Below are 12,447 nucleotides of genomic sequence, written 5' to 3' on the forward strand. Positions count from 1 at the left end.
CCAGGCATCACAGAGCTAGTAGGGCTCTGATCTCCATTCCACTACTGCTCCCTCAGGAAGCCCTCCAGGAAGAGGGTGTGCCGGGTAGGAGGCAGGCACTCCTGAGTCCCTGGCAGAAACCGTTTCTGATGGTACCACAATCTCACCCTCAACCTAGAATGATTATTAACATATTAATTAATATTTAAAAACTCATTACGCCTTGATGATGGCTTCCTTAAGCTGCTTTTATATTCATTGCAGCCACCCAGGAGCAATAACCATACTTATGTGGCAAAATGGAGTCATTCTACTTAATTACCGGGGAGGTTTTACAGGCAGTCTTCACAGCCCACAAATAATCAGAGAGTTGATGTGATGTCCTCTTTTTAGATTTTCTTTTAAATTGGATGCTGTGATGGTTAGAAAGCTATACTGAGAGATGAAACCTTCCCAACAATACCCTACTTTCCTCTCTCCTTGTGCCAGGCCGGAGCATCTGGCCTCCCCGGGCATGGGGGCCCTGGGAAAGCATGTCTTGAGGCTGTGGATGGGGGGAGGGGGACTCCAACACCCACCCTGCACCTCAGGGCTACACCGCCAAACAACCCCGCTGGCTGAGGTCCCAGGTCTGGAAACCCTTCTCCATCTCCTGGCAGGGTTCTGCCTCTGAGTCCAGGGCTCAGACCCTAGGGCACCAGTTAACATCAGTCTTCTGGGTGGGCTGTGCCTTTGATAGTTTCAGTCCCCTGGGGGTAATCCTGCCAGGCTCCAGCCACAGCATCCCTCCTCCCTGTTAACCTGCGGGCTTCTTTCTGAACCACTCTTCCCCAGTGCCCAGCTCTAGAGCGGCCCACACAGCCACTGCCCACCAGCTTCGCCCCTGGCCACGGGGTAGACTGAGCACATGCTCAGTCGGTCGGGACAGTTGCAAATGGTGAAGGCGATGGACGAAGAGAGGCCACAGGCCCTGCTTACAGCCCTCCTGCCTGAGCAACTCTGGGGTTTTTAGGATTTCTGTCATCTTGCAGAGGGTTTGAAGGCACAGCTTGGCAGGGCCCCCTGGTGGCATTTGCTTCACCTGCCTCCTTCAGGCTCCAGGAGGGTGCTCCTGGGACCATCAGGCCTCAGATGAGCCAGGAGTGGTGCCGGGGCCAGGGCAGAGGGGCCTGGCAGAGCATGTCTACAAATAATCACACTCGCGGGCCATCTCTTCTGGTTCCTGGCCCCAAGGAAGCCTTTGGAGACTGAGATGGAGTCACATGGTGTTGTGAGATGGAATCAGCTTACCGTGCCTTTGAAATTATGGTAAAGTGACAGGCAGGGAAATCGGTGAATCCCTCCCATGATGCTGATAATACCAGAGCTCAGATGTCACTGCAGAGGGATGGCCAGAGCTGTTCAGAGCCCAGCCATTCTAAGGGGTCCCCTGTGTCCCTCAGAGCAAGGCAAACAGAGGCCAGCAGCCACCAGGTGGCCAGCACAGTCCTCCTGAATGAATGGAACTGTGGCCCTGGATACACACGAGCGTGCAGCCAAGTCACAGCCAGGGTTGCAGCAGATGTTAAAGGTAAGAGCAGGGTAAGAGGGGGATTGACAGTGAAGTCTGGGTTCAGCCAGGGTAGGTTTGAAGTAAGCCTGGATTCAGGTCAGGGGTCAAGTGACACTTCCATCTGAGTATAGGAGAGGGGTTCGGATCAGGGAATAGAACTGGAATTTGGTTTCAGGGGGAAGGCATTTTGTCCTGGACGGGGGTACAGCTGGGGGTCACATGGGCATCAGACTGTGGGGGTTCCTTGTCTGAGAGATACTTGTTTGCTCATCATCCTGTCTGGGGGCCCAGACAGAAGATAGGACCAGGCATGTCAACCTAGGATCTCCTGCAGCTTCCCTCAGGGGATATCCAGGGATTTCCTTCTCTTGTTTCCAGCCTAGTGCTCTGTATCTCCTGCCATCATCTCAGAGCCAGCCGCCTTCTGTCCCAACTATTTCTGGAGACAAAGGGTGTGGGGGGCTAGTGGCCCAGTCGCTTACACTGATGCTGGTGTGAGCAGTATGGTGCCATCTCCGAAGGATAGTGATTCTTGGATTTCCTCTTCTTTCTCCCTCCCTGCACACAGCATGACCACCAGCCCATACTTGCCATTTAGCCGCAAACCCTGTCCCCAGATCAAGCAGAAGCTTGGCTCCAGATCTCAGGAAGCGGAACGTTGGATTCCTGATTGGCCGCACTTGACTTAAAGCCACCCCCGCAGGCTCCCAGGGCTTAGGCAAAAACTGCTGTGTGACAGGTCCCAGATGTGGGCCACTCCTGTCTTTGCCCTCCCCTGCTGACCCACCTGGTATAGGGGAGGCCCATGCCCTTCCCCCACCTCCCTCATCAGCAGCTAGATCAGGGTGATCCCTCCCTCCAGTTGAGATCAAAACTTGTCCCTGGGGCACCTGGGTGGCTCAGTTGGTTGGCTGACTTTGGCTCAGGTCATGATTTCATGGTTCCTGAGTTTGAGCCCTACATAGGGTTCTCTACTGTCAGTGCAGAGACCACTTCGGGCCCTCTGTCCCCCTCTCTCTCTGCCCCTATCCTGCCCATTCTCTCTCTCTCTCTCAAAATAAATAAACTTAAAAAAAAAAAAAAAAAAACTTGTCCCGTAGGGGTTGTGTCTCCAAGCTCAACCCACAGCCTCTGTGAGCCAATCCTTCCTGCTCTGGGCGGATCCCTTCCTTCCTAAAGGCCAGACCCATGCTAGAAGTCTTACGGTACAAGATAAGGCGTCTGTAGCCAGGAGAGCGGCATGGAGCCGACCAGAGTCCCCACAAGGGAACGGTGAGATGTGAGCTGTAACCCCCTAAGCTTCCCTGGTGTTTCTGTGTCACTATGGCAGGTGCACATGCCTGTGGGCCAGCTCAGACCAGCCCCTTTCCAATCCCATGTCTTAATCCAGGTATGGGACTGGAGCGCCTGGGTGGCTCAGTCGGTTGAGCGTTCGACTTCAGCTCAGGTCATGATCTCACAGTCCGTGAGTTCGAGCCCCGCGTCAGGCTCTGTACTGCCAGCTTGGGACCTAGAGCCTGCTTTGGATTCTGTGTCTCCCTCTCTCTCTGCCCCTCCCCTACTCATGCTCTGTCTCTCTCTGTCAAAAATAAATAAACATGAAAAAAATTTTTTTAAAAATCCAGGTATGGGTCTGCTTCTCCACACCTATCCCCACTTTGAGCTCGTTCTGTGTTGCTCTACCACGATTTCTCCAAAAAGGATCTTGTTCTTCCCTCACGCTAACTGCCTTACCTCCTGCCATGGGCGTCTGGGCCACATTCACTCACTGTACATCCTGGGGTAGGGTGGACATTGGGAGGGTAGCGCACAGGCCGTGGAGTCCCACAGTCCTGGATCTAAATCCTGCTCCACCACTCCCCAGCTGGGTGGCTTTCAGCAAGTCAAATGATGCTCTAAGCCTTGGTGTCCTCATCTGTACATTGGGAACAATAACATGTCCCATCTGGCAGTTGGGTTCTGAGGATTAAGTGAGATAAGGCATGTGAAGTACAATGCACACGACAGGTGCTCAATAAATAGCTGGTGCAATTAGTTTGCATGCTTACAGCTCTGTGGGGCATGTGTTGCTTCAAGGCTGGGCTCTTGGTAGCAGACCCCGAGATGAGGATGTATGTTTAAGTGGTTTTTAATGAGGTGTTCCCAGGAGAAGCCTGGAAGGAGTGGGCAGGGGGAAGAGACGGGAAAAGCCAAGCTGGTGCATCAGGGGATGAGGCAGAGATTTAAAACAATTTCAGTTCCCCAGAGGGTAGTGTCAGTCCAGTTCAGTTCTGCATGAGGAACTCTGGAGTGAAATACTGCTTCCTAGTTGTCCTGAGCAGGAGCAAGGGAGCTGGGCTTTCATATTCCAGCCCCTGCTGGTCGTTGGCCAATGCCCGTGTGATGGTTAATTTTATGTATTCACTTGACTGAACCAATGGATGTACAGAAGGCAGGTAAAAATATTACTTCTGGGTGTGTCTGTAAGGACACTTCCAGAAGAGATAAGTATCTCAGTTGGTAGACCAAGTAAAAATCGCCCTCTCCCCACCTATGTGGACAAGCATCTTCAGATGGGTCGAGAGGCTGAAGAGAACAAAAAGGCAGAGGAAAGGTGCATTTGCTTGCTTGTCTGAGCAGTGACATCCATCTTCTGTAGCACGTGGGCCTGTTGGCCTTCCCCTGCCACCATGAGGGGTGCCAGCTGCCCTCAGCAGCCAGCAGCCATCTTGGGAAGAAAGGAGTAGACTCAAGATATACTGACAGAGGAGAGAAACAGTTGTTATAGCTTGATTCTGAAAGACTGAGTATTTATGAAAAAGTCGTTGTGTTAACCTGAAAGAGACTTTCAAGCTGGAAACGGCTGAGCTATCTTTAACTGGTTAGCCAAAGGATCTCCCACACTCCCCTCCCAGTCATCTGGGGGCATTCGAGCTCAACAGCAAAGTGAGGTAAATAATAGAAAATAAAGGTCTGTGATTTTGCACATCTGAATGTATAACATTTTGCAGCTTTGTGCTTGTCCAACTCAATTCTTTCTGGCTTCCCAGCCTGTCCCTTACTGTCCCCAAATAGCTCATGTTCCCTAAAATGCCACCCCCCATGAAAGAAGGTTCTCCAAGGGGCCATGTGCCTGGCCTAGAATGCTGGCAGCAAGAAAGGTGAGAGCTGGGATGGGGGAACATGAAGTCATTTCATGTCGCTGGTAAGTCCTTTGTTTTAGAAACAAAGGATAAGAAGAGGCATGTTGTCTGGGGCACAGAGCCAGTGCTGACCATGTGGGAGCCTCAGGGTGGAAGCAGGGCCCTTCCCACACTCCCATCCAGCCCTCCCTGGTCTTGGACTCTGTCTCAGAGCATCTCACCACCAGCTGCCAGAGACCTGTGTCACCCTTGACGACTCTTCCTCCATACTCAGTGTCCCAGCCCTCTGGCCGACCCTGTGTTGGACACTCCAGGCCTGCCTGCCCCACCCAGCCCTGTGCCTCAGGGGTGCCATCTGCTTTCTGCCCTGGATGTGGCCTAAAGGACCTCCCTGGGGGGTTCCTATAAGGATGGAGAAACTGGGTGTGAGGCACAAAGATCCAACACCTAGGCCACTGGTGTCACTCCATACCCGGAAGCTGTGGTTAACTGTGACCAACTAAGTACTGTTGAAATATCATTTATCTCCATCCCCACTGCCACTCTCCTAAGCCAGGTCAGCATCACCTTGCTCCTGACCATCTGAATTGTCCTTCTTGTCTCCCTGCCCCAGTCTCACACTCTACCTCTTCTGCCGGAGTGACCCTGCTGAAGCTCCCTCTCATGGTGAACCCCTCATGTAGAACCTTCAGCCTCTGAGTGGAGTCCAAGCTGCTCAGCTTGGCCCACAGGCCCCTTCTGATCACCCAAGCCTGTCACACATACGCGAGCTCTCTAGGTGGGGGCCATGCCCCTAACTCCCTGGGCTGCCCTCTGTCCATGCTCTCAAACCACAGGCTATGGACGGGTTTTCTGGACCATCTCTCTCACTAGACTGTTAACTCTATGAAGATCAGTATTCTGTCAACATTTCTCCAACATCCAGCATAGGCCTTTCTCCAATAAGGGCTCAAAACATTTTTGGAAGGAAGGAAGGGAGAGAGGGAGATAAGAAGGAAGGGAGAAGAAAGTTTCGTGGTGTCTTCTCTGGGCTAGGCCCTGCACGCATTATCTTCTGTTTGCATAAGATTTGCCAGCCTTTAATAAGCACAGATATAGACACAGTGGTCTTATGACTAATATTAGCCAGAACTTTCTAAGTGATGTGAAGATTAGAAGGTTGGGATTGTCAACAGGACTATAGCGGGACTCTGCAAGTTGTCTTAGGGAAGCTCTGGAGATGCCTGGAATCTTGGGGCTCCAACCTCACCCTTCTCTGAAGCCCAATGTGGTGGAGGGTGGAGGTGGGGCAGAGAGAGGTTTGGAGGGGGGAATCTCTGGATGGGCCCTTTTCCTGTGGACCCTGAGCTGATTTGGGGATTGTCATGCTAACCTGGGTGTCTTTACCAGGCAGCCCAGAGGCACATGGGAGATGTGACAAGATGCTAGGTGAGAGGGATCAGAGGCCTCCGATCCCAGAGGCGTCAGCCAGCTGTGGGATCTGACTCCCAGCCAAAGGGGTGTGTAGTAAAGTGGACCTAGACCTGAGGACTCCTCTCCCCACCCTAGAGGGAAACAGAGCCTGTGGCTGACACCCAAACCGGTGAGAATAAAATAATGGTTAAGACTCTGGAACCAGATTATCTAGGTTTGAATTACCAGCTCCAGTCCTTCCTAGCTGTGTGACCCTGGACACGTTATTTAACTATCTGTGCTCAGTCTTCTAATCTGTGAACTGGGGCTGATCCAGTACAGCATTTACCTCACACGTTGGAAGGATGAAAGGTGTAAAAGTATAAAGCTGTTGCAATAGTGCAGACTGAGGGGGTTGCTGGTGTTTTTATGTCTTGCTTGGGTGCTCAGGACAGGAAGAAAGGGGACCGGAATGGGCTGCATGGAAGAAGAGGTCATGGGTTGCAGCTTTGAAGGTTGCACAACCTCCTGTGGGGGAGAAGAGCATGGAAGGGCATTCAAAGCTGAGGGTACAGCCTGTGTTTGTGATTCGGGTTGCCTTTGGAGGAATGGTAAGGATGCGAGGTGACTGGGGCCCAGGCAGGGAGAGGGTGTGTGGTGGGAGATGAAACCACATCTCCCAAGGTGGGGAGTGTTGGGCTCTGCCCTCTGGTGCCAAGAAGCCACCAGAAGGCTCTTACCAGGGGCAAGGCATAGGCACAACTGTGTTCTGGAATCTGGGGCAGCAGAGAGGACGGGGCCATTGGGTGAGGGGATTATCAGGTTAGAGGGGGCAGCAGAGAGGCCAGGAGTGAGCAACGAAAGCAGCCCCCTGAACTGTGATCAGGAGGGCACCTCAGGGCCTGGCCTGACCCCTTAGGGCCTGCCCCAGGGTGCGGCCACTCCTCTCTAGGGCCTCCCTCAGGGGCCTAAGCCTTCATCCCTTCCCCATGGAGGGACAGACTATCTGTTTCTACAACTTCTGCTTTCATCCCTGCCCCCAGCAAGACCACAGCTCAGTCCACTCTGAGGGCTTCCCTGCAGACAGCAGCAGAAACCACAGCACAGACAGAAACAGGTTCCCAGAGCCCCAACAGGGCAGGTGCCCAGCTACAGTCTGATGCCCTCTGAGGTGGTGGCTAAAACCTCTCTGTGCTTTGGTGTCTGCCTCCCTCCTTAAGGAAGATTGGGGACCCATCTTACTGAGACAGTCCCCCTGACCCACCTTACAGAGGGTCCACAGACGCTGTGTCCAACAAGAGGAGGCCACCCAGCCAGGACCACAGGGATCTTCTTGTCCCCAAGAAGAGGGTATTCCTGATGGCTCCTCCTCTGGGCTGGGCTTCACCCAGGTCTTTAGGCTTCAGCCCAGCCATGAAGGACCCATGGGTGTGCTGTGTGGTGGGAGGCAGCATAGAATGGGGGCTAAGCATGTGGACCAGGGGCTAGACCACCTGATACCACAGGTATCAGGCCTTGCTGGGCCTCAGTTTCCCCATCTGTAAAATGGGGATAACAATACTCAGTTCACCTGTCGTGAGGCTGTGAGTCAGTACCTGCAAAGTTGTGGCACCCAATACCCGTATGTAAGTGTTAGCTCATCTTTACTATCATTTTTTTTTTTTTTTTGTGCTCTGTGGGCATATGTGTGCCTGATAGTGTGAGCAATGAACCTTCAGGAAGAGCGTTAGGTTGAAATTGGGCATATCTGAGTGGGGGAGGGGAAAAGGATGAATCAGGAAGGCTCATCTCACCCCTCTCAGGACAGGAGAGGGAGGTTTTCTGCAGCATCCCTGGCAGATAGTGGTTTAGCCTCCACTTGCATACTCATAGGGATGGGGAGCTCATTCCCACTCTAGTCTGCTTAGTTTGTTGTCAGACCCTCTGAAATCAGCAAGTTCGTCCTTATGTGACCTGTATGGCTCAGGCCTTAGCGAAACATTTGAATCTCCATGGCCCCGGCCCCTGTTCAGGTCTCCGCAGACCTTCGTTTCCCAGGTGTTTTGGGTGATTGCCAGAAGTACCTTATATGATTTGTATTCACAGGGGCAGCCAACTGAGCCAGAATCCCGGCCAAGCTTCCACTGTTAACTGCTCCCACCACCACCACCACCACCACGTTGGAGCTCATTGTACCAGGCATTTACTTCCTCCTCTACTGCCAGTCACATGGCAGATGACACCTGTGTCTTCAGGGTCTCCCTTTCAAAGCCAGGGGGGTGCCTCTCCTCCATGTCACGCCCAGTTGGAGGTCCCACAGCTGGGTAGCTCGGCCTTCAGCGTACAGTCTGTGATGATTTCCTCCCTCAGGGCACAGCTTACATGTGCTCCCAGGATGGCCTGCCCCTCCAGCTGCAGGGCCATACCCCACTTTCCTGCTGGGGGGCTCTGACCTGGCTGGGTTTGTCCGCCACATCAGCCACTATCCCCCTTTGGATGAGCTCTCACCTGGGGCCTATTCTCTGTTCTCTGTCAGGGCCCCGGAGCCCATATAAAGGATGCATGTGGTCTGAATTCAAGTGTTTCCCGGTATATTTCTTGCCTCTTGTGTAAATCTTGGATGCAAATGCTTACATAGGGATGCGCCTTAATGTTTCCATCAGGAGTATCAGAGGCAGTTCTTGCCCCCACAGCCCTGCTCCGTTCATGCTCTCTGGCACACCACGCGCTCCCTTGATTCGCCTCAGTGGCCATCATTCTGCTTTTTGGACTGGCAAAAGAGGGAAAATCAAGTCTTAATAATAGCAATTATAGGGGCGCCTGGGTGGCTCAGTCAGTTAAGCATCCAACTTTGGCTCAGGTCACGATCTCTCAGTGAGTTCAAGCCCCATGTCAGGCTCTGTGCTGACAGCTCAAGAGCCTGGAGCCTGCTTCGGATTCTGTGTCTCCCCCTCTCTCTGTCCCTCCCATGCCATGCTCTGTCTCTCTCTGTCCTTCATTAATAATAAATAAACATTAAAATTTTTTTTTAAATAATAGCAATTATAAATATAGAATTCTTATAATATGCCAGGTCTATTATATGCATTGGAGGAATGCCTGCTAGCTGTGTGTCCTTGGGCAAGAAACTTAACCTCTCTGTGTCTCAATTTCCTAATCTATAAAATGGGGAAATAATATCTCACAGGCTTGCAGTGCAGATCAAGTGAGTGTGTGAATGTAAAGTGTTTAGAATAGCCCCAGCAAGTGTTCCAAAAACGTTAGATCTCATAATGACACAACTTAACCATCTAGGCTCTACTTACCATTCCATTTTCCAGATAAGGAAACAACCTGTGAAGGTCATATGACCTTCATAACCCACATAGTTGGTTAAAAGAGGGGCATGGCTCACAGACCTCAGACTTTTGGGCTCATCCTCCTAACCCCAAATGTTCCAGTGCTTCTCCCACAGCCCTCTCTGGATACATTCTCCCTGAATCTGGTCTTCCATAGGCTAGATGCCTCCGCTTTTCCGGCTATGGGCCTCAGGTTGTTCTTGCTCAACAATGTATTTATTATTTTAAGGCAGAAGGTGAGGCCACAGTCACAAAATCAAGAAGGAAGTTAGTGGGTGGGGGGTGTGACTGTGGGCATGTGGAGAGTTGCTCTGGGAGCACAGGGGCACGAGCAAGGCAGAAGGTTTCAGGGAGACAATGGGAGTGGTATGGGGTTTCTGGGCCGGGGTGCCCCAGAAACTCCCTGTGATGAGCCGGGGCAGTTGAATGAGGAATTAGAACCCAACAGAAGCAGCCTCCATGCCCTGTGGGGTTGCTGTCCTCTGGTGACGTGGCCTTGCTAGATACAGGGGCCCAAGCCCTGTGGCTCCCCAGAGGACCAAAGGTGCTGACAGGGCACCTGGCCCTAACTCATAGGCTGCATATTAGTGCCTAAGAGCTTGGGAAAAGCCCCCTCAAAGTATTACCTGGGGTCTCGCTCTGGAAGCCTCGGTTTCTTTGTAAGAAGCCGTGGGTAGCCAGAGGTGCTCTGGGAGGACCTGCTCACTGCTAGGGCTCTTTTGATTGTGTTACTACTCCGAGTGGAGCCAGGCTGGTGTTGGGAGGTGGCCTGGATGCAGGAGAGACCCAGGTTCCACCTCTGCTTCAGCCTGGGATCTGTTCCGAAGTTGGGACACTGTTCAGCCTCTCAAAGTTTGTCTCTCTGACCAGAAAAAGAGGGAAGAGGATAATTGATCACACTTGAGGGTCTTTCCAACTGATGTCCTGTGAACTTTACTTTGCTCAAGGTCTGGAGAAAGGCTGCACGAAGGAACTGATGAGGCTTCTCCAGAGGACGGGTTCTCCAGGAGTCATAGCTATGAACAATATTTTATTGAACACTACCTCAGGGCAGGCACTTGTAGTAGGCACCCGGATGCATCCGCCGTAAGAACAAAAACCTGTGGTAGTTACCAAGTAGGCCAAAGACAGATTTGAGAGCACCGAGGTACACTATTCATGGAAGGGAGGGACCTTGTTCTTCAAGGAAACCAAGTTGGAATCCCTTGGCAAATCAAGGAAAGTCCCTTCGTTTCTCTCCTGAAAAAAGACCCCAGTTTTTATAAACTGTATTTGCTTAAAAGGAAGCGATCAGAGACTAGTCTGTTTCCAGGCTGTTGGAGGTGCTCATCTGCATATGGATATGCTATTTATAAACGTACTTCTATTCATTAAAGCAGGTTCCCCAAGGCCCTCAGCTGCTCAACAAGGTGCGGCCCGCGCGTGCGCGCCTTCGGCTGGGAAGGTCCGCCTGCCCTGCCGGCTCCTCCGCACAACCCCGCTGGCCGGTGGGGAGGGGGCGGTTTGGCTGGGGGCACCCGGGCCGGGCCGCAGAGCGGAAATAAGGGCTGTCCCCGCAGTGGGGTGGGATGGCGGGGTCGGGGGAGGTGATGCGGGGGAGTGGCCTGGCTCCCGGGCTGCAATCAAGCCTAGTGGGGCGGTGCCCAGGGCTGCCCCCACCCCTTTGCCCCGGCGAGGCTGGAGACTTCTCTCCCGGACACAGGCGAGCGTGGCCGGGTAACACGTCCCGGCCCAGCCCTGCGGCTGCTCCTGTAGAGAAAGTATGGGCTCCTCCCGGTGGTTGTGCCCTGGACATCCCGGGAGCCTCCCATCCGCCAGACCGGGTGATGGTGCTGTGCGCAGAGCCAGCCCTCCCCGTGCGCCGCCCTCCACCGTCCACCCTCTAAGCGCACATCCTTCTAATGGGATTAGGCTTCACACGGGTCAGGGAACAATTTATTATTCTGCTGGCTAGAGCCAAGTTTCCCTTTGAAAAATGGTTACTCCTGGAGTCGGCAATTACTTCAAAATAAATTTACCAAAGACAAAATTGTGCCTCTTGGGTCAGTAAACGACTTGCCTGTTTGGGGCTGAGGAGACAAGGTGTTTATTAAGGACCGCCTTCGTTTTCTGTGCAGGTTTTTCAGTTTGAATAATTGTCCAATTAAATATAATTTGGAAGTCAGTGCTAACCTAGTGCCTGGATTGCAGAAGGAAGAATCACTCGGAGGCGTGCATTAATAAATCCCTCGGAGCCCCATCGCTCCCCAAACCCCTCCTTTGGTTTAATTTTGAGAAATTTTTTTGTCTTCCCATAGCCTGTATGCCTACCGTTTGGAAATGAGCTTCCTCCCCAAAGAATTCCTAGGCCTCACTTGCTTCCATCTGTCTGTCTGCTTCTCCCCAGCAAGCAGACACATGGGGTTTCTCAGTGGGGCTCATGTGCTGGGGCAGGGGCTGACAGCCCATTCTTTGATGAGCCTGCGCACTTGTGGGTTAGTCTTTCATCCATCTGACACGTACTGGCTTACTCTGGGCCAGGCCCTGAGCTGGAAAAGGAGAGAAATCAGACATTGTTCTGGCCCTCAAAGATGAGTCAGCCCATTGGGAGTGAGGGACGCATAAATGGGCAAAGGTAGTGCAATGGGATTAGTGCCGTGTGCTCCTCCCATGGGTCCCTGGGAGCAGAGGAGACCCCTTGCCCACCCTGGCCAAAGAGGCTTACCTGGAAAAGGTGACAGCCAAGTGAAGCCTGGAAGACCAAGAGGAGACAGGCCCAGGAGGGGAGAGGGTACAGGAACCCAGAAGTGGGGGAGCCTCTAGGTGAATGATCCCAGGTCCTTTGTTGTGGTGAGGTACAGGGGCATTGGGGATTGGGTAGGAGAGGAGGCAGGAGAGGGTTGGGGCTGGGGTGTGGTGGTGCCTTGAGCCAAGTGAAGGAATGTGGAGTTTATCTGGATTTAAGGGTGATGCAGGGCTGAGACTAGGGCGAGTCCAGCAGGGCCCCTTTGGCACAAGATTTACAGAAGCACTGCTTTTTAAGAATGACTCTGCACTTGCACAGCCCTGAGAGTGAGTGCCTTCTTAAAGTTTGTGGCCTAGTAGG

At 52.7% G+C, this 12,447-nt stretch overlaps 1 long non-coding RNA gene across 1 annotated transcript in view; it reads left to right on the top strand.

Moving 5' to 3' along the window:
* Positions 1-12,447, top strand: part of LOC109271104 (uncharacterized) — a 32,645-nt gene that overhangs the window by 1,978 nt on the left and 18,220 nt on the right. Inside the window, exon 2 of the long non-coding RNA XR_002081823.2 lies at positions 1,422-1,549. This is a non-coding gene — a long non-coding RNA (uncharacterized LOC109271104). The remainder of the gene's footprint in view (positions 1-1,421; positions 1,550-12,447) is intronic.

This window comes from Panthera pardus, unplaced genomic scaffold (genome assembly GCF_024362965.1).
Source record: "Panthera pardus isolate Hobbes unplaced genomic scaffold, ASM2436296v1 HiC_scaffold_12, whole genome shotgun sequence".
Lineage (NCBI taxonomy): Eukaryota > Metazoa > Chordata > Mammalia > Carnivora > Felidae > Panthera > Panthera pardus.